At 47.7% G+C, this 20,871-nt stretch overlaps 1 long non-coding RNA gene across 1 annotated transcript in view; it reads right to left on the reverse strand.

Annotated features, from left to right (window-relative positions):
• Positions 1 to 501: 501 nt before the first annotated feature.
• The window catches only part of LOC138767260 (uncharacterized), a 43,418-nt gene continuing 23,048 nt past the window's right edge, over positions 502 to 20,871 (reverse strand). The window contains exon 3 of the long non-coding RNA XR_011358781.1: positions 502 to 822. This is a non-coding gene — a long non-coding RNA (uncharacterized lncRNA). The remainder of the gene's footprint in view (positions 823 to 20,871) is intronic.

Raw genomic sequence — 20,871 nt, forward strand, 5'->3', positions numbered from 1 at the left:
GCACATGTGACAGGAAGCAGGAAGTGGGAGTTAGTTACTTGCTCAGGAGAGGGGGAGAAGCTGCAGATCCCTGTGTAGTGACATGAATAAAGAAAGTTGATGTTGGATTTTATCCCTGACTCCTAATACTTCTTAAAGACATAATACAACTGGCGACGAGGATGGGATGAGAGTCTGCTGCTGGGAGTACAGGCTGCCATCTGCATAATACAGACCAAGGAGTGTGCTTATCCATCTATATACAGAGACAAGCTGCATACAGGCCACAGCACATTATCTCCTATACTACATTGCTGAACACAAGCAAGATGGCAGACTACCTGCATGTGTTCCCAGAATGTGATACAACTGACAGCCATAACCTGGCTCATAACTGGAGAAAATGGATGCACAGCTGGGAGAAGGTTCTGGAAGCAATAGACATAAGAGATGGTAAAAGAAAAGGAGCTTTATTGCTGCACTATGCTGGCACAGAGGTGTATGACATTTACAGCACCCTACCTGTGGCAGACACTGACACTTAGAGCCGCTGTGCCAAAGCCCTAACAGATTACTTTAATCCTAAGCAAAACATCAGGTATGAGAGATACAAGTTCAGGATTGCCAAACAGCTTCCAGAAGAATCCATGGACACATACGTCACACACTTACGGGAACTGGCACAGGGGTGTGCATTTACAGATGTGGATGATGGAATTATCACACAAATTATTGTATCTTGCACATCGTCCACTATAAGACGCAAAGCTCTGCAGCAGGATTACTCTCTGCATGACGTCCTCACAACGGCCCGGGCCATAGAAAGAGCAGATCAGCAGGCCACTGCAATGGAAAAAGGGGATGAGATCCATGTGCATAATCTCAAGCATAAAACTACGGCAGACACTTCAATCCAGAAACAAAGAAAATGTTACCGGTGTGGGAAAGACTTTCCTCATGTAAATCAAAGTCCAGCATTAGGACAAACCTGCTGCAAGTGCGGTAAAGAGAACCATTTTGCAGCAGTGTGCAGATCAGTGATTCCTAAGTCTCCTTACACTCCAGCTAAACAGGCTTATGTAAAAGTCCTGCATCAGGCTGAAGAGGAGACACCGACCACAAGTGAGGACTATGTATTCATCACTTCTACACTAGTGATGAGCGAGTACTAAAATGCTCGGGTGCTCAAAACGAAAATCTCCCGATACTCGAGTGCTCGTTTCGCGTAACAAACCCCATTGAAGTCATTGGGAGACTCAAGCTTTTTTGCAGGTGACCCAAGTTCGGTAGAGAGAAGGTCGTGTGAAAACCTGTCAACCTCAGAAAATGATGGAAACACAACGGAAATGGACAGGAAACAGCAGGGGCAGCATGTATGCATGCCTCTGAGGCTGCCTAATGGCACCATTATGCCTAATTCTGGCCAACAGCCTGGTTAAAACAGAGGTAGGCATAGGGACCACCTAAAAACTCAGCCTGACACATCATGGCACTGAGAACACAGGGAACCATTAAAACAGAGGGAGCGTATCATGAACCACCCCAAAATTCAGCCTGACACAGCATAGCGGTGAGGACAGAGTGAACAAGGTAGAAGCGGTAGCCAATCAGCCTTCCAAAAATTATACCAGACCTAGCATGGCGGTGAGTACACAGAGAACCATTAAAAGTGAGTGAGGAAGCAAGTCAGCCTCCCCAAAATTAGGCCAGACACTGCAGGGCATTGAGCACACAGATAACCATTAAAAGTGAGTGAGGAAGCACATGAGCCCACCCAAAAATTGGAGTGAGTCCAGGGGCTGGGATATGTAGTGGACATGAACCCGGGTGCTGACAGCTAACTGGCCAGGCCAGCTGTCAGTCAGCACTCACCATCAAGGGTACACTTGATGCCTCTCTAACGGGGGTGGTGAGGCCCCAGCCACGGCTAGACCAAAAAAAAATAAAGTAAAACAGCTAGCTGGTTGGCAGGGGCGCGATCGGTGGGGCACCAGTCCCGCTCGTCTGTAGACGTAGTGTGATGTCACAGCATGGCAGTGAGGACACAGAGAACAATAAAGTCTGCTTAAGAGGCCATGGAATTTGAACGAATACACTTTCAATCCTTTAAAGAGTCTCTAAGAAAGCAAGTGCGGTAGCCTGTGTATTAAAAAGACCTGGTCAAGTTTAAGGGCTGCAATGATGTTGAAATGTAATGTGTTTTGGGGGATAAAGTTCATTTTCTAGGCAAATATTGACTGTGCAAGTAATTGCTGTTAAGCTGATCCCTCTGTATAACATCCTGGAGTATATGCAAATTGCTATTTTAATAACTGAAGCAGTAGACTTTGTAAAAAATATTATTTGTATCATTCTCAAAACTTTTGGCCATGACTGTACACACTGACATATATACCCTGCATATGGCTGTATACACACTGACCTATATACCCTGCATATGGCTGTATACACACTGACCTATATACCCTGCATATCTCTGTATACACACTGACCTATATACCCTGCAAATTCCTGTATACACACTGACCTATATACCCTGCATATCCCTGTATATACACTGACCTATATACCCTGCAAATTCCTTTATACACACTGACCTATATACCCTGCATATGGCTGTATACACACTGACCTATACACCCTGCATATCCCTGTATACACACATTGACCTATATACCCTGCATATCCCTGTATACACACTGACCTATATGAGGGGGGGCCGCGGGTAGTTGCAGGAGGGGGGGGGCCGCGGGTAGCTGCAGTACGGGCCGTGGGGGGCTGCAGGGGGCCATGGGGGCTGCAGGAGGGGCTGTGGGGAGCTGCAGGAGAGGCAGGAAGCTGCATGAGGGGCGAAAGGCCGCCGGGAGCTGCATGAGGGGCAGGGGGCCGTGGGGAGCTACAGAAGGGGCAGGAAGCTGCAGGAGTGGTGAAGGGCAGCCGGGAGCTTCAGGAGGGGCGAAGGGCGGTGGGGAGCTGCAGGAGGGGCCAGGGGAGTTGCAGGAGGGGCAGGGAGCTGCAGAAGGGGTGGAGGGCCGCTGGGAGTTGCAGGAGGGGCCAGGGGAGTTGCAGGAAGGGCAGGGGACCGTGGGGAGCTGCAGAAGGGGCGGGGGGAGCGATGCAGGGAGCTGCAGAAGGGGCGGGGGGAGCGACGCGGGGAGCTGCAGGAGGGGTGGGGGGCCGTGGGGAGCTGCGGTGTGGTGTGAGCCCACGGTGCTATGGCGGAGGTACGGCCGGTCACTTGCCAAAGTGTGACGCCACTCCTGTGGTGGTTGGTCGAGATACAGCCAGGCCCAGTGATGTTATGTCGTGACACCAGTGCCAGTTGGGCACACGGGTATGGTGGCACACCTGCTTTTAGTGCAAAGGGACGGTTGTACCTTGTTCCCCTGTGGACAGTGACCTGCTGGGCTGCTACGGAGTCCCTTGGGTTGTTATCACGGTGGTCTGGAGTGGTGTAGTGACCCTCCCGGACTATTGGTGCTGCCACCAACAGAAAGGGGAAATGTCCCAAGGACTGTGTGTATACTGTGTTGGTGCGGGTCAACGCATCACTGAGTCTCTTTACCATAAATAATCTCTTGTTTACTCTGAAAGTCCTTGTGTGCAGCAGAACATACAGCTGTGCGTTGACAGGAGACGGTAAACTTGAAAATATACCTGATAAGACAGGATTCAGATCTCTGACAGGAGTATAGCGAGGAGTACAGTGATGCCGACTGAGTAGCGTGTTGAGAGATACGTAGAAGAATCAGAGTAATAGAGAGGAGGATGTCGTGAGAGTCCCAACCCAAGTAGTACTGTGCTCTGCCGGGATGTTGGAGGATGAGGTAGAATACTTAGAAGAAGAAGAGAATACTTGTGCCCGTGTATTGACCTTTGGGGCTTCACACCACCTAATGCCCACCAGTGTTGGGTGACCCGTCCTATGAAAGTGACACAAGGCCCAGACCTTGTTACCTGGGATGAGCGGAATGCTGAGGGTTCCCTGCTGACAACCGCACTGCGACAGAGTTCCTAGGCTCTTAGCAACTTTGCTCTATCTGGATCAGTTCCTAGGTTACTGCTGTCTGGATACTGTCCTGCTCTGTGATTTTCCTAGTACGCGGCGTGGGTTGAGCATGTCTCTCACTTGTCCTCTCTTGAAAGGAGTTTAACACTGCATAGTGTTGTGCAGAGTTGCTGAGAGGAAAACGGTTATCTGTGTTGTCTTGTTTCCTACCCATACGGGGTTATGACTAAGACTGAAAAGAGTAGAGGACCTGGTAGAGGGCCAGGGCCCAGAGAGGACCACTGTAGAGAGCTGTCTAGCTTGCGTCCTTCCTCTACAATGTCCAACACGAAAGACTCATACACTTCCTCTACCCATGTGACTTCCTTCCTCAGCGTAACTAACGTGCGCTATTAGTGGGGGAAGAGTGCAACAGAAGAAGTAAAGAGAGAGGTGATAGGAGAGAAGAAGAAAAGATTCCCATAGGTTCGCAGATTCATGTGACATACAGACAAACAATAACCCTTTCCATACTTCAGCGGTGCAGCAACTAAGTGCATATACTTACAATAGCAACATCTTGTGGCAAAACATTATCACTACTACATCACGACTTACTTACAATAAGTACAGGCTTTTTCAAAGGTTGCAACCAATAGTAACACCCGTGGGAAGACACCCTTCGCAAAAGCCTGTACTAATTGTAAGTAAGTAATGATGTAGTAGCGATAATGTTTCACCACAAGATGTAAGTCGCTGTTGTAAGTATATGCACTTAGTTTCTGCAGGCTCCCTACAGTGGTTCCTTTGGGCCCTGGCCGTCTGCCAGGTCCCCAATCTTTGTATGAGAGGTCTTTGGTCTCTAGACTCTGTAGAGACAAGACCCACCTAACAGTTTCTCTTCAAGTAACCTTACTCTACACTATGCAGTGGTAAACCCCTCACAGGAGAAGACACGTAAGAGATTATCTCAACCAGTGTCGGACCGGCTACATGGGGCCCACCAGGGAAAATGATCCTGGGGGCCCACCAATGAAGAACCATTAAGAAGCAACATGCTGACCCATTTCTATGCTGATTGATCCGTGTCCACAACTAGTCAAACTACAACTCTCAGAATGCCCTACACTTATGAAGCTCTCAGGGTATACTGGGAGTTGTAGTTCCAGAGAGGAGAATCCTTTAACAAGTGATGGTTGTGTAGAGGCTTCTGGTTGCTGCAATCTGAAACAACCATCAGCCCTAAAGATCCATCAATAAATCTATTTACATCACCAGCTATTATCAGGGGATTTTCCATTCAAATATACTAAAACTCCCACCATATCCTGAGGACTGTGTGCCGTCAAATGCTGAGAGTTGTAGTGTTTGCAGCTGTTTTAGTAGGAGGATCCTAGGTGCATTGTACACTAGAAGCTTTGTGGGAGTCCAGAATACACAGAATAGTTCTGTGGGGGCTCAGTGTATGGAAGTGACCCCAGCACTAATATAGAATATAACAAAAAAGAAAATAAAAAAATACACACACATACAGCAATGTAGTGCTGGCATATACAAGTATATATGTATCCTGTTTGTAGGCTGCATGGTACATATATGCTTATATACACCAGCACTACATTGCTGTATGGTTTACACATGTATTGGAGTAGTACATTAGAATTCCCATTTTTCTCTGGTTCGTACTGGTGTTGGTTGGTCTGAGGGGCTGTTTGTTACATCATGGTCTCTTGGTTTATATCATCTTTAGTGTTTTTTGCATGTTGTGTACTATTTAAAATGATTTTTTTGGCTACTACATTTATTAGTGGAGCGCTGGTTTCTCTATATGACAGGTCTTTCTCTTTTGATGCAACATATATACACTGCACCCACACACATTATACCTACAGTATACACACACTGTAGATTCAGACACACAACTACACATATATACCCTCTGCACCCCCACACATTATGCCTATATATACACACACTGTAGATTCAGTCACACACACACACACACACTGCACCCCCACACATTACACCTGTATACACAACCTGCAGAGTCAGTCACACACACATATATATACCCTCTGCACCCCCACACATTACACCTGTATACACAACCTGCAGAGTCAGTCACACACACATATATATACCCTCTGCACCCCCACACATTTTGCCTATATATACACACACTGTAGATTCAGTCACACACACACACATATATACCCTCTGCACCCCCACACATTATGCCTATATATACACACACTGTAGATTCAGTCACACACACACACACACACACATATATATACCCTCTGCACCCCCACACATTATGCCTATATATACACACACTGTAGATTCAGTCACACACACACACACACACACATATATATACCCTCTGCACCCCCACACATTATACCTGTATACACACACTGCAGATTCAGTCACACCTACAGTATAGTTACCCTGCACCTCCAGTCACATGTCAGACCTCCCATTACCACTATACCTGTGGAGCTTTTTTCTCTTCAGGCCCCAGGACAGCAGAGGAGGGAGGGGGAGCTGACTGACCTCTGACTGTTCAGCAGCCACATCTGACCTCCTGGGCGCTGCTGAGAAGATCTTCTTTCCCTCCTGTCTGATCAGGACGCTGATGAGGAGAAGAGCAGCCAGAGCTCCTGTCATAGCTGCAGCCTCCTGCTCCTCCTGCACATCCCGACAACGGCATCTATGGGAGGGTGAGGAGAACCTGCCTGCTGAGGCCTACTGAGGGCCCTAGGAGAGCTGCCCACGGATTTGCCTGTAGCAGGGGGCCCTGGAACTTGCTGTCATCAGGCTGGGAAAGATCAACCAGGGCCCAGTCAGATGACAGCAGCACACACTGCCTAAGGCTGCCCTGCAGGGGCCCACCAACAGGCAGGAAGGGGGAGGGGCCCACCGGGGAATCCCCCGGCTCCCCGGTGGCCCAGTCCGAGCCTGATCTCAACCCACACAGTCGACTGGGAGAGTCACAGTGCAGGACAGTATCCACAAAGGCAGAAAGCTAGGAACTGATCCAGATAGAGCAAAGTTGCTAGAAGCCTAGGAACTCTATCACGCAGCGTGGGTGTGAGCATGAAACCCTTAACATTCCCATCATCGCAGGTAACAGGGTCTGGGGCTTGTGTCACCCACTAGGATGGATCCCCCGACACTGGTAGGGCAATAGGTAGTTCATTCCGCCAAAGGTTGATGCACAGGCACAAGTATTCTTGCTCAAGTTGTCAGGGCTCCTGGGAACAAAGAGACACAGGACAAGTGGGCCCTATAGCTAACACCCCCCATGCTGTCCCTACCTACTTGCCACAATCCGCCCTAAGAAGGCGGCCAGCAACTGGGCGGCGATCCCTGCGCTCAAATAAGTGCAAACCCAGACAAGACACAGTACAGACGAACAAGGTACAATGACAGTAGAGAAGGCAAAGTAAGAAGACACCCAGAAGGCCAGAGACACAACAAAGTAACGGTGGAGACAAAGCCAGAAATACAACAAGGTAACGGTGGAGCCAAAGCCAGAGAATGTAGCAAGATGAACTGGGGACAGCACAAGGAACACTGAGGACTAAGGGAGAACACTGAACCAAAAGACAAAGAAAGGCAATAAACAAGCAAAGGGATCAGGAAATCAGATAATATAATAAAAGGCTGGATCTAGCTGACAGACAAGCTGAACAAAGCTATCAAGAGCCCAGAGTGAAGGGAGAGACCGAGCTATAAGGGAACAGAAGTCCCAGACTGCAAGCTGATAGGTAGAACAGGAGAAACACACAGGAGAATCACAGAAAGCCAGAGGTGAAGAGACCTGTCAATCACAGCACAGCAGAGACAATTAGTGAACAGACCACAACAAGGAAAGTGCAGGGAGAACTGAGAAAACATGGACCGGAACACAGAAGACATAAGCAAAGAACATAGGAAAACCAGGCACGGACCTCATGCCAAAAGCGCAGTCTGTGGCGCAGAGGTCGAATCTTCGCAACAGAGGGTGGCACTGATGCTTTTTCTGGCGCGATCATGACCCAAGTATTCCTATATTTCTACCTCATCCTCTAACATCCCGGCAGAGCACAGTACTATTTGGGTGTGGACTCTCACGACCTCATCCTCTCTGCTTCTCTGATGTTTTGTATCTCTCAGCACACAACCTAGCCAGCAAAACTGTACCTCTCGCTTTATTCCTATGACAGATCTGGATGCTGAACTATTAAGTATATAGTCTAGTGTTCCAGGACACTAATTGTATACACAGCAGTGGGACACAATACATATATACACAGCAGTGGGACACAATACATATATACACAGCAGTGGCACACTATACATGTACACACAGCAGTGGCACACTATACATGTATACACAGCAGTGGGACACTATACATGTATACACAGCAGTGGGACACTATTCATACACAGCAGTGGCACACTATACATGTATACACAGCAGTGGGACACTATTCATACACAGCAGTGGCACACTATACATGTATACACAGCAGTGGGACACTATACATGTATACACAGCAGTGGCACACTATACATGTACACACAGCAGTGGCACACTATACATGTATACACAGCAGTGGGACACTATTCATACACAGCAGTGGCACACGGGTTCTGGGACACTATACATATATACACAGCAGTGGGACACTGTACATGTATACACAGCAGTGGGACACTATAGATGTATACACAGCAGTGGTACACTATACATGTATATACAGCAGTGGGACACTATACATGTATAAACAGCAGTGGGACACTATACATGTATACACAGCAGTGGGACACTATACATGTATACACAGCAGTGAGACACTATACAGGTATACACAGCAGTGGCACACTATACATGTACACACAGCAGTGGAACACTATACATGTATACACAGAAGTGGTACGCGGGTTCTGGGACACTATACATGTATACACAGCAGTGGCACACTATACATGTATACACAGCAGTGGCACACAGATTCTGGGACACAATATGCAGTGTCCCAGAACAGGCTGTCTGTTTCTCACTTTAAGTTTACTTTTATTACTATAGCCATGCCTGTCCTGGAAGCTATATGCACTGCAACTGTTTGCTGTGTAGTCCCTATTACTCTCAGGCTTATGTGTATATCTTGTGTGCATAACTATGTGCAGTGGTATGCAAAGGCTGGTGACCGTGCCCCGTAACCATGGTTCCTCCAATGGCCGTCTAGCTTTGGCCAGGGGTACCATGTGACTTCCCCTTGCTGCGCAGTTCCGGCCCCTGTTCCCAAGCAAGGAGGTCGTGTGTATGCATCCCTCTTCACCTTCAGAAGAGTGGACTCGGTGCTCTGCTGTAGCTGTTCCTGGCTGTCCGCCTGCTCAAGTGCCTGGAGTATCCTCTCATCTGGGTGTCGTTCCTGTTCTCTATCTCCTTATCAACTCAAGATATTCACCACAAGTACTCTTATCCACCCAGCCTCTCTATTCCTTTATCACTACTACTCCTATCATAATCATACGCTTCACCTCAGCCTATGCAGCACCACCTTTGCTCTGTCTGTTCAAACCTGCTATATTCCCGGTTGCATCCGGAAGAGACTGTTGCTACCAGTTACCTCAGTTACAATAAACTTGTAACCACCGCTGTTACTGAACCCTGGCATTGGTGTCCCTTATCTGGTGCCCCGAGTAGGTACAGCGAAGAATCGCATGCCCAGTGTCCCACATAGTACCGCAGACCGGTCCCCAGCTGTGCCACCCTCGTGCCAGTACCGTGACAACTCTATACCCTGCAGCTGCCCCGGTTCCTGCCTGCTAGTAACACCTGCACTGCGGAGTGGCCCCCACGGGTCAGGATATCGCATTTTTGGCATCAAGAACAGGATACACCATGCGGTGTCCATCCCTATACTGTCTGCAAGCTACTTATCACCCCCAAAGAGACTTTGCCCGATTATTATGGGTGTAATTGAAGTTCTCCGGGCCTCGGATTGTGCACAAAATGGCCACTGTCTTATTCAATTTTTAACTGCGCCATGCCCCGGAGAGGAGCGGGTTAACCGCCATGCTGCCAAAGCGTGGGAATCACCTGGCGCCATAGACTTTGCATTGACCCTTCCTGATTGGCTGCCTGTGCAAGATGACGTAACTGTTGCCGGGCAGACTACAGGGCCGGAACTCCAGCCCCTGCGCTCCGCCTCCTCCCAGGTCCTCAAGGCTGCGCCAGAGCGTGACAAGATGGCGACCCCCGAGGAGTGCATCTTCGCTGCTGCTACCCCAGTCGTGCCTGAGCGGCCTACAAGTCTACCAGAGCTAGATCCTGCCTGCCTCCTAGCTCCGCTACCTCCGGACAGCGACTCCAGGAGAGGCTCCACCGCATCAGAGGACGCGGGTTCCATCCGGGCTTTCACTCCGCTCCGCACTGACCGGGCCGAGGGGTCCTCAGCTGATGACAGTCTCCCCTTGGGCCTGGCCACTCTAGCGAATCTGACCTTGCCTTCTCCACCGGAGGATCTACTTCACCAGACTGTGACCTGAGCGTGAGTAGTGAGACCCCGGGGCCCCCTATCCCCGTCCCTAGTAAGGGAAGAAATCCCAAGGTCTCCTGCTTTATGAGCCCATGGCGGCTCCCGGGACCTGAGTCACCTCCCTTACTCCAGTGGGTGTTCCGGGATGAGCCAGCCATTGTCAAGTTAGCGGAGGAGATACGACAGGCACTGTCCCTGCTGCCGCCTGCCACTAAGACTGCTCCCACCATGGCTACTATGGTACCTGCGGCCTCCACTTCTGCCTGGCAAACCACCACAGCTCCCAGTGCCAGTGAGGTACCCCCTGCCAAGACCGGCCTAGCGCCGGAACCATCTCCTGCAGTGCCCTATCCAGATTACGCCCGACTCTGGGGTCATCCCTACACCCCATACCTGGAGTCTAAAGCCGCGTCCGAGCAGCTCTTCATCCGCAAATTGGAAAGACCCAGGCCAGGTGCAGCTCCTCTGGAGAGGAGATGGGGGACTGTCACAAAATTTGACAAGCAGCGAGGCTATGGTCTGGTGATGGACTCCTACACCGGCCTCCTGGTGTTAGTCAATCGCCGGGTTGTTACGAGGGACTATCAGCTGGGTTACCTGAACAACCTCACCCCCGGGGAGATTGTGGAATATACCCTCGTGGGGTCCCCAAAAGGTCCCTGGGCTGCAGCTGTGACTAGGCCTAAAAAGGCTGTACAACGGCCCTTCTTGCCAACCCCTTCAGAGGATTGGGATGAGGACTGGCAGGACTTTACCCCCTTGGGATCTCTCAAGGCTGTCTCCAAAGCTGCAGTTTCCACCCCCGCATCGGTTCCGTCTGCTGCTTCCACTGCGGTGGCTAAGGCCGCTTCTTCCACCACCACAGTGACATATCATGTGGCTCCTATAATTTCCCCTGTCACCACGGTAACCCCTAGCATTGTGGTTACCACTACCCCTAAGGATGCCTCTTCCCCTGGCTCTCCACGTGTTCCCAACCCATGGCAGAAGAAGAAGAAGAAACCTGCTGTGGAGTCCGCGGCCTCCTATTAAGGCTCCCGCCCGGAGCTAAGCGCTTAGAGGGTTATACTGTTTTTTGTTATTGTTTGGTGTTCTGCTCTGTTCAGGTTCTTGTGTGATTAAGGTTTCTGCAACGTTCATGGTTTTTGCCTGGTCCTTCTGACCAAGAACTTTGTCTATTAACCAGCTATGTGCTGATGGACACTCACATTACTAAAGTTTTCCAGTGCCTGTCCCAGAGCCTTTTACATGGACAATGGTCTTATTGCCTAAAAGAGACTCTACCTAACAGAGACACTTATCCAGTTCTTCCTAAAGCACTTTTTCCTGATTATGTGGTATCAACAGGTTATTATTGCACTTATTTCAGTATTGCACTTATTTCTAGTATCATACTTCAGTGTTATCAAGGGTATTTGTGTATTTCCTCCTCTGAGTAAGCAAAAGGTCACAGAGATAACCTCAGAGTAGAGCGCCTCTTTTGAAAAAAATACAAAAAAAAAACAGTATATATATTTTTCCGGTGTCAGAGTCAGATAGCTCCTCCTCTGAGTAAGAGAAGTCAGTTTATATACATCTCAGAGAAAGTCTAGTTTTATAGGAGTGTATTTTCTTAACTAGATTTGCATTTCCAGGGAAATACATAGTGCTTAAAAAGAGCGCCCCTTTACCAGTGACCTCCAGAGCGCCCCTTTACCAGTGACTTCCATTTAACTTTAATCCTGGGTGCCGTCCCTTTAAGAGCGACTTGGGTCCCATCCCTTTAAGAGCGACATGGGTCCCTTTAGGAGCGACCTGGGTCACTTTAAGAGCAACGTGGGTCCCTTCGCTCTTGAAGGGACCCAGGTCACTCTTAACGGAACCCAGGTCGCTCTTAAAGGTACCTAGGTCACTCTTAAAGGGTCCCAGGTCGCTCTTAAAGGTACCCAGGTCACTCTTAAAGGGACCCAGGTCTCTCTTAATGGAACCCATTTTGCTCTTAAAGGGACCCAGATCACTCTTAAAGGGACCAATTTCACTCTAAAAGGGCCCCAGGTTGCTCTTAAAGGGCCCCCGTTGCACTTAAAGGGACCCAAATGGCTTTTAAAGGGACCCAGGTCGCTCTTAAAGGGACCCATTTCGCTCTTAAAGGGACCCATTTCGCTCTTAAAGGGACCCAGATCGCTCTTAAAGGGACCAATTTCACGCTTAAAGGGACCCATTTCACTCTTAAAGGGACCCAGTTCGCTCTTAAAAGGACCCATTTTGCTCTTAAAGGGACATATTTCGCTCTAAAAGGGACATATTTCGCTCTTAAAGGGACCCAGGTCGCTCTTAAAGGGACCCAGGTCGCTCTTAAAGGGACATATTTCGCTCTTGAAGGGACCTATTTCGCTCTTGAAGGGACATATTTTGCTCTTAAAGGGACCCAGGTCGCTCTTAAATGGACCAATTTCACTCTTAAAGGGACCAATTTCGCTCTTAAAGGGACCAATTTCGCTCTTAAAGAGACCAATTTTGCTTTTAAAGGGACCCAGGTCGCTCTTAAAAGGACCAATTTTGCTCTTAAAGAGACATATTTCGCTCTTAAAGGGACCCAGATCGCTCTTAAAGGGACCCAGGTCGCTCTTAAAAGGACCCATTTTGCTCTTAAAGCGACATATTTCGCTCTTAAAGGGACCCAGGTTGCTCTTAAAGGGACATATTTCGCTCTTAAAGGGAAATATTTCACTCTTAAAGGGACCCAGGTCGCTCTTAAATGGACCAATTTCACTCTTAAAGGGACCAATTTCGCTCTTAAAGGGACCAATTTCGCTCTTAAAGGGACCCAGGTCGCTCTTAAAGGGACCCATTTTGCTCTTAAAGGGACCCATTTCGCTCTTAAAGGGACCCAGATTGCTCTTAAAGGGACCCAGATTGCTCTTAAAGGGACCCAGGTCGCTCTTAAAGGGACCAATTTCACTCTTAAAGGGACCAATTTCACTCTTAAAGGGACCAATTTCACGCTTAAAGGGACCCAGGTCGCTCTTAAAAGGACCCATTTTGCTCTTAAAGTGACATATTTCACTCTTAAAGGGACATATTTTGCTCTTATAGGGACATATTTCGCTCTTAAAGGGACATATTTTGCTCTTAAAGGGACCCAGGTCGCTCTTAAAGGGACCCATTTTGCTCTTAAAGGGACCCAGGTCGCTCTTAAAGGGACCCAGGTCGCTCTTAAAGGGACCCATTTTGCTCTTAAAGGCACCCAGGTCGCTCTTAAAGGGACCCATTTTGCTCTTAAAGGGACATATTTTGCTCTTAAAGGGACATATTTTGCTCTTAAAGGGACATATTTTGCTCTTAAAGGGACCCAGGTCGCTCTTAAAGGGACCCATTTCGCTCTTAAAGGGACCCATTTCGCGCTTAAAGGGACCAATTTCGCTCTTAAAGGGACCCAGGTCGCTCTTAAAAGGACCCATTTTGCTCTTAAAGGGACATATTTCGCTCTTAAAGGGACATATTTTGCTCTTAAAGGGACATATTTCGCTCTTAAAGGGACATATTTTGCTCTTAAAGGGACCCAGGTCACTCTTAAAGGGACCCATTTTGCTCTTAAAGGGACCCATTTCGCTCTTAAAGGGACCAAGATCGCTCTTACAGGGACCCATTTTGCTCTTAAAGGGACCCATTTTGCTCTTAAAGGGACCCAGATTGCTCTTAAAGGGACCCAGATCGCTCTTAAAGGGACCCAGGTCGCTCTTAAAGGGACCCAGGTCGCTCTTAAAGGGACCCAGGTCGCTCTTAAAGAGACCAATTTCACTCTTAAAGGGACCAATTTCACGCTTAAAGGGACCAATTTCGCTCTTAAAGGGAACCAGGTCGCTCTTAAAGGGACCCATTTTGCTCTTAAAGGGACATATTTTGCTCTTAAAGGGACATATTTCACTCTTAAAGGGACCCAGGTCGCTCTTAAAGAAACCCAGGTCGCTCTTAAAGGGACATATTTTGCTCTTGAAGGGACATATTTCGCTCTTAAAGGGACCCAGATCGCTCTTAAAAGGACCCATTTTGCTCTTAAAGGGACATATTTTGCTCTTATAGGGACATATTTCGCTCTTAAAGGGACATATTTTGCTCTTAAAGGGGCCCAGGTCGCTCTTAAAGGGACCCATTTTGCTCTTAAAGGGACCCAGGTCGCTCTTATAGAGACATATTTCGCTCTTAAAGGGACATATTTTGCTCTTAAAGGGACATATTTTGCTCTTAAAGGGACCCAGGTCACTCTTAAAGGGACCCATTTTGCTCTTAAAGGGACCCATTTCGCTCTTAAAGGGACCAAGATCGCTCTTACAGGGACCCATTTTGCTCTTAAAGGGACCCATTTTGCTCTTAAAGGGACCCAGATTGCTCTTAAAGGGACCCAGATTGCTCTTAAAGGGACCCAGGTCGCTCTTAAAGGGACCCAGGTCGCTCTTAAAGGGACCCATTTTGCTCTTAAAGGGACCCAGGTCGCTCTTAAAGAGACCAATTTCACTCTTAAAGGGACCAATTTCACGCTTAAAGGGACCAATTTCGCTCTTAAAGGGAACCAGGTCGCTCTTAAAGGGACCCATTTTGCTCTTAAAGGGACATATTTTGCTCTTAAAGGGACATATTTCACTCTTAAAGGGACCCAGGTCGCTCTTAAAGAAACCCAGGTCGCTCTTAAAGGGACATATTTTGCTCTTGAAGGGACATATTTCGCTCTTAAAGGGACCCAGATCGCTCTTAAAAGGACCCATTTTGCTCTTAAAGGGACATATTTTGCTCTTAAAGGGGCCCAGGTCGCTCTTAAAGGGACCCATTTTGCTCTTAAAGGGACCCAGGTCGCTCTTATAGAGACATATTTCGCTCTTAAAGGGACATATTTTGCTCTTAAAGGGACCCAGGTCACTCTTAAAGGGACCCATTTTGCTCTTAAAGGGACCCATTTCGCTCTTAAAGGGACCAAGATCGCTCTTACAGGGACCCATTTTGCTCTTAAAGGGACCCATTTTGCTCTTAAAGGGACCCAGATTGCTCTTAAAGGGACCCAGATTGCTCTTAAAGGGACCCAGGTCGCTCTTAAAGGGACCCAGGTCGCTCTTAAAGGGACCCATTTTGCTCTTAAAGGGACCCAGGTCGCTCTTAAAGAGACCAATTTCACTCTTAAAGGGACCAATTTCACGCTTAAAGGGACCAATTTCGCTCTTAAAGGGAACCAGGTCGCTCTTAAAGGGACCCATTTTGCTTTTAAAGGGACATATTTTGCTCTTAAAGGGACATATTTCACTCTTAAAGGGACCCAGGTCGCTCTTAAAGAAACCCAGGTCGCTCTTAAAGGGACATATTTTGCTCTTGAAGGGACATATTTCGCTCTTAAAGGGACCCAGATCGCTCTTAAAAGGACCCATTTTGCTCTTAAAGGGACATATTTTGCTCTTATAGGGACATATTTCGCTCTTAAAGGGACATATTTTGCTCTTAAAGGGGCCCAGGTCGCTCTTAAAGGGACCCATTTTGCTCTTAAAGGGACCCAGGTCGCTCTTATAGAGACATATTTCGCTCTTAAAGGGACATATTTTGCTCTTAAAGGGACCCAGGTCGCTCTTATAGGGACATATTTTGCTCTTAAAGGGACATATTTCACTCTTAAAGGGACATATTTTGCTCTTATAGGGACATATTTCGCTCTTAAAGGGACATATTTTGCTCTTAAAGGGACCCAGGTCGCTCTTAAAGGGACCCATTGTGCTCCTAAAGGGACCCAGGTAGCTCTTAAAGGGACCCATTTTGCTCTTAAAGGGACCCAGGTCGCTCTTAAAGGGACCAATTTCACTCTTAAAGGCACCCAGGTCGCTCTTAAAGGGACCCATTTTGCTCTTAAAGGGACATATTTTGCTCTTAAAGGGACATATTTCGCTCTTAATGGGACATATTTTGCTCTTAAAGGGACCCAGATCGCTCTTAAAGGGACCCATTTCGCTCTTAAAGGGACCCAGGTCGCTCTTAAAAGGACCCATTTTGCTCTTATAGGGACATATTTCGCTCTTAAAGTGACCCAGGTCGCTCTTAAAGGGACCGAGGTTGCTCTTAAAGGGACCAATTTCACGCTTAAAGGGACCAATTTTGCTCTTAAAGGGACCCAGGTCGCTCTTAAAAGGACCTATTTTGCTCTTAAAGGGACATATTTCGCTCTTAAAGGGACATATTTTGCTCTTAAAGGGACCCAGGTCACTCTTACAGGGACCCCTTTTGCTCTTAAAGGGACCCATTTTGCTCTTAAAGGGACCCATTTCGCTCTTAAAGGGACCCAGATCGCTCTTACAGGGACCCATTTTGCTCTTAAAGGGACCCATTTTGCTCTTAAAGGGACCCAGATTGCTCTTAAAGAGACCCAGATTGCTCTTAAAGGGACCCAGGTCGCTCTTAAAGGGACCCAGGTCGCTCTTAAAGGGACCAATTTCACTCTTAAAGGGACCAATTTCGCTCTTAAAGGGAACCAGGTTGCTCTTAAAGGGACCCATTTTGCTCTTAAAGGGACATATTTTGCTCTTAAAGTGACATATTTCACTCTTAAAGGGACCCAGGTCGCTCTTAAAGGGACATATTTCGCTCTTGAAGGGACATATTTCGCTCTTAAAGGGACCCAGGTCGCTCTTAAATGGACCAATTTCGCTCTTAAAGGGACCAATTTTGCTCTTAAAGGGACCCATTTTGCTCTTAAAGGGACATATTTTGCTCTTAAAGGGACCCAGATCGCTCTTAAAGGGACCCAGGTCGCTCTTAAAGGGACCCATTTTGCTCTTAAAGGGACCCATTTTGCTCTTAAAGGGACCCAGATCGCTCTTAAAGGGACCCATTTCACTCTTAAAGGGACCCAGGTTGCTCTTAAAAGGGCCCATTTTGCTCTTAAAGCGACATATTTCGCTCTTAAAGGGACCCAGGTCGCTCTTAAAGGGACATATTTCGCTCTTAAAGGGACATATTTCGCTCTTAAAGGGACCCAGTTTGCTCTTAAAGGAACATATTTTGCTCTTAAAGGGACTCAGGTCGCTCTTAAAGGGACATATTTTGCTCTAGAAGGGACCCAGGTTGCTCTTAAAGGGACCATTTTCGCTCTTAAAGGGACCTTGGTCGCTCTTGAAGGGACATATTTCGCTCTTAAAAGGACCCAGGTCGCTCTTAAAAGGGACCCGGGCCGCTTTTAAAGGGACCCAGGTCGCTCTAGCGACATGGGTCTCTTTAAGAGCGACATGGGTCCCATACCTTTTGGAGTGTCCCGTCCGTTTAAGAGCAACTTGGGTCCTGTCCCTTTAAGAGCGACTTGGATCCCTTTAAGAGCTACATGGGACCCTTTAAGAGCGACTTGGGTCCCGTCCCTTTAAGAGCGACTTGGGTCCCGCCACTTTAAGAGCGACTTGGGTACCTTTAAGAACGACTTGGGTCCCTTTAAGAGCGACATGGCTCCCGTCCCTTTAAGAGCAACTTGGGTCCCTTTAAGAGTGACATGGCTCCCGTCCCTTTAAGACAGACTTGGGTCCCTTTAACAGCGACTTGCGTTCCTTTAAGGGTGACCTGGGTCCCTTTAAGAGCGATCTGAGTACTTATAATGGTAAAGATCATTGCTCGGTTACCATGACAATCTTACTCATGTCGGGGAGACAAAATGGTTAAGGACCTTCCATATATTACATCTTCTATTGGCCAATAGTGGACATGTGACTGTGGATGGTGTGATACATTGCATGACGAGACCTTAGAGTTCCTATTGGCTGCTATATTTCAGCTATTTGCATATGTGCTGTGATTGGCTGTCAGCAGTTAGAGTGTGGCCATTATTTGCAATGAGCCATTATTTTCTATGGGAAATTTGGGGTCGTTTAACGTAAATTTCTTAAAAACGACAAATCCGATCGAAACGAAAAATAGCACACCACACACCGCCGAGGGCTTCGAAACGCAGTTTGAACGGAGTGTGTGCACAAAGCGGTTCGGGCTGTATTACGCGCAGAAAAATGGCTGGAAGAAGAAGAAGAAGAATACGGATTACAATATAGGGATTTTCAAGCACTATAACAAGTCTTATGTTTTCCATTACAGTATTATTATATCTACAACTGGAAAGATTAGTGGAGCCAGTTTTCTTCAGATTTCTTCAGATCTATATGAGCCAGTTCACCTCCAGACCTCGCAGTATTTGCTGTATTTTGTCTTTCCCTTCCTTGTGTTTCCGGTGTTTGTTCACCTCTGTCTTGTCCCCACATAGTAGTTATCACACATAGTCACACCCAACAGTTACACTTGTCCATACACATCGCACCCTGGATACCTTTTCGTGTGTTTGGCCTATGGAGTGCTTGTGCGGTATGATTGAGTGGTGTGTATGAGGGTACCCAGATGTATGTTTGCTTTTATTATTTTCTTCTTTCTCTTTCAGGTGTCCAGGACACTTCACACAAACACCCAAGGTAATACACAGGTCTTCACAGTTCTTTCTCCAGTAGAGTAACACATTTAACTGAAAACCTACTGTCTAACTGGCTGGAATATTGAGGGTCACCCGCCAGCAGTTAAGTTGTCCTGGCTTACACGTCAGATGGTTCACGCACTAACTACCTGTAACCAGAGTACGTAAGGCACCCCTAGGTCAAGTCCTTCTACTAGGGTTTTTCTTCTTCTTTACTCTCTCTGTTGTCACCTGTGCCTTGAGCGTGGGAAACACACTTTAACACTCACAATCACCATTCATTCCTGTTGTCTAATTGTCCAGTCCATTCATGTACCCCTCGAGATTCGCCGAGGTCGGCTCAAACTTGCTAGGGAGGTATGCAGTGTCCCAGAACAGGCTGTCTGTTTCTCACTTTAAGTTTACTTTTATTACTATAGCCATGCCTGTCCTGGAAACTATATGCACTGCAACTGTTTACTGTGTAGTCCCTATTACTCTCAGGTTCATGTGTATCTTGTGTGCATAACTATGTGCAGTGGTATGCAAAGGCTGGTGATCACGTGACCGTGCCCCGTAACCATGGTTCCTCCAATGACCGTCTAGTTTTGGCCAGGGGTACCATGTGACTTCCCCTTGCTGCGCAGTTCCGGCCCCTGTTCCCAAGCAAGGAGGTCGTGTGTATGCATCCCTCTTCACCTTCAGAAGAGTGGACTCGGTGCTCTGCTGTAACAGTTCCTGGCTGTCCGCCTGCTCAAGTGCCTGGAGTATCCTCTCATCTGGGTGTCGTTCCTGTTCTCTATCTCCTCATCAACTCAAGATATTCACCGCAAGTATTATAATCCAACCAGCCTCTCTATTCCTTTATCACTACTACTCCCATCATCCGGCACGCTTCACCTCAGCCTATGCAGCACCACCTTTGCTCTGTCTGTGTAAGTCTGCTATATTCCCGGTTGCATCCGGAAGAGACTGTTGCTACCAGTTACCTCAGTTACAATAAAACTGTAACCACCGCTGTTACTGAACCCTGGCATTGGTGTCCCTTATCTGGTGCCCCGACTAGGTACAGCGAAGAATCGCATGCCCAGTGTCCCACATAGTACCGCAGACCGGTCCCCAGCTGTGCCACCCTCGTGCCAGTACCGTGACAACTCTATACCCTGCAGCTGCCCCGGTTCCTGCCTGCTAGTAACACCTGCACTGCGGAGTGGCCCCCATGGGTCAGGATATCGCAAATACATGTATACACAGTAGCGGGACACTATACATGTATACATAGCAGTGGGACACAATACATGTATACACAGCAGTGGGACACTATACATGTATACACAGCAGTGGGACACTATTCATACACAGCAGTGGCACACGGGTTCTGTGACACTATACATGTATACACAGCAGTGGGACACTATACATGTATACACAGCAGTGGGACACAATACATGTATACACAGCAGTAGGACACTATACATGTATACTCAGCAGTGGTACGCGGGTTCTGGGACACTATACATGTATACACAGTAGTGGGACACTATACATGTATACAAAGCAGTGGGACACAATACATGTATACACAGCAGTGGGACACTATACATGTATACACAGCAGTGGGACACTATACATGTATACACAGCAGTGGGACACTATACATGTATACTCAGCAGTGGTACGCGGGTTCTGGGACACTATACATGTATACACAGCAGTGGGACACTATACATGTATACTCAGCAGTGGTACGCGGGTTCTGGGACACTATACATGTATACACAGCAGTGGAACACTATACATATACACTGTTATGAGAGACGCAATGTCTATGATATTTTTTGGACTTTAATGACATCTTCTAGTTAAACAGTGAAATGACCAAATTATTGTGCGTATTTAGCTCAGCCACCAATCACCTCTCTGGGAGGAAGATGTCCTATAGA

This window comes from Dendropsophus ebraccatus, chromosome 11 (assembly GCF_027789765.1).
Source record: "Dendropsophus ebraccatus isolate aDenEbr1 chromosome 11, aDenEbr1.pat, whole genome shotgun sequence".
Classification (NCBI taxonomy): Eukaryota; Metazoa; Chordata; class Amphibia; order Anura; family Hylidae; genus Dendropsophus; species Dendropsophus ebraccatus.